General features: G+C 41.5%; 1 protein-coding gene across 1 annotated transcript in view; it reads left to right on the top strand.

Moving 5' to 3' along the window:
* The window catches only part of CLCN5 (chloride channel, voltage-sensitive 5), a 274,777-nt gene that overhangs the window by 37,252 nt on the left and 236,052 nt on the right, over positions 1–1,473 (top strand). The gene's annotated exons all lie outside the window — the stretch shown is intronic.

Below are 1,473 nucleotides of genomic sequence, written 5' to 3'. Positions count from 1 at the left end.
AGTTATTTATTAAGGGAAGTAACTGTCATAATATACATGTTTCTTCTCGGTTTTGATATGTTTATTATTGGTTTGTTTTTAATATCTACAAGTTTTCCATTTTTATATAGTCAAATGTATTGTCTTTTCCTTTGTGGTTTGTAGTTCACACAACTCTTAACCAAAAGGCAGGGCCAAGGAGATGTGCCTTCCCCAAACTTCTGCCTGTTCTTTCTAGACCAGACTCCAGGTGCTTAGAAGCTGAGAATTCCCTACTCAATCTGCTTTCAGGGCTGGCCAAGGCCTCTGGGCCTGTCCTAAGAGGGGACTGTGCCATAGGTGTGAGCTCTCCTAAGTCTAAGGGGTGGTTGTTTGGTGGGAGAGACGTGTTGGTGGGTAGAGCTACTGAATCCACATGTATATGCCCAAGGCCCCTAGTCAGGTAGGGAGGAGTGAGATCAGGGGAGGGGGGAGAACAAAGAGGGGGATTGTGAGCCTCCGTTTATATTCTAGCCTCTGGCTTTACAGATGTCAGGAATGGACCTGTTTCTCCCAGAAATATTTATGATTTTAATTACATTTAAACCTTGAGTCCACCTGGCTTTTCCCTTGGGATGAGATATGAAGTCTAAAACTAACTACCCTCCCCCAAATGTTGTCCCCCTTATTTTATAGATGGGGAAACTGAGCCTTAGGTTATAATTATCCAGAGTCACCAGGCTGGCTGGTGGCAGAGCTGTTTCATGTGACTGTCAGACTAGGACTCATTCCTTTGAGGCAGACAGACCCGGACTTGACTGACTTCGGGTTTGGGTCCTAACTGGTCTTTCACATGTTATATAGGATCAGAGGATCAATTAAATTTGAACTCTGACAAATTATAATTCATATTTGTGCTACCACAAATTTAAAAGTTATCCTTATAATTTAAGACAGAATCGAAATAGGAACTGAGTCATCCCACTGGTGTTCTTGCTCGCTCACTTGCTGTCTTTGTCACCTGTTCACATATATCTTCTATTTAGGGTGGATGATCTTATCTCAAAAAATCTGAGCTTGCTATAGCTACATGTGGTTCCATAGCCTGCCAGCGTGTTTCCTGTGCAGCAGTGGTGTTCTTTAGTCATTTCTCCTTTTTTCCTTTCAGGATGATGAGACACTGATGATATTATGAGAACTTTTCCCCTGAAATATTTTATTCCTCTTAAACAGTAGCCCACTTAAGAGTTACCATGGTCTTGTAGAAATCTCCATCCCTGATATCTGGAATATCTTGGTACCTATCAGACACTTTTGTCCTTGGTCATTACCCAACAGTACTTAAGATGACATGGCTGTATTTCCTAAAGTTTCTTTCACTTCTACTTTTACCAATCGGTTCTTCTTTCTTAGTCAAACTTACGCAGAATTGTAGTTCCTTTGACTGCTTCCTCAGCATCCTAAAGAATGAAATTTCCCTCTTATGAGTTCAGCACAGCCCTTCCCCTTTCATAG

This window comes from Bison bison, unplaced genomic scaffold (assembly GCF_000754665.1).
Source record: "Bison bison bison isolate TAMUID 2011002044 unplaced genomic scaffold, Bison_UMD1.0 scf7180017864331, whole genome shotgun sequence".
NCBI classification, from domain to species: Eukaryota; Metazoa; Chordata; class Mammalia; order Artiodactyla; family Bovidae; genus Bison; species Bison bison.
This window is presented reverse-complemented; position numbering and strand designations above follow the sequence as displayed.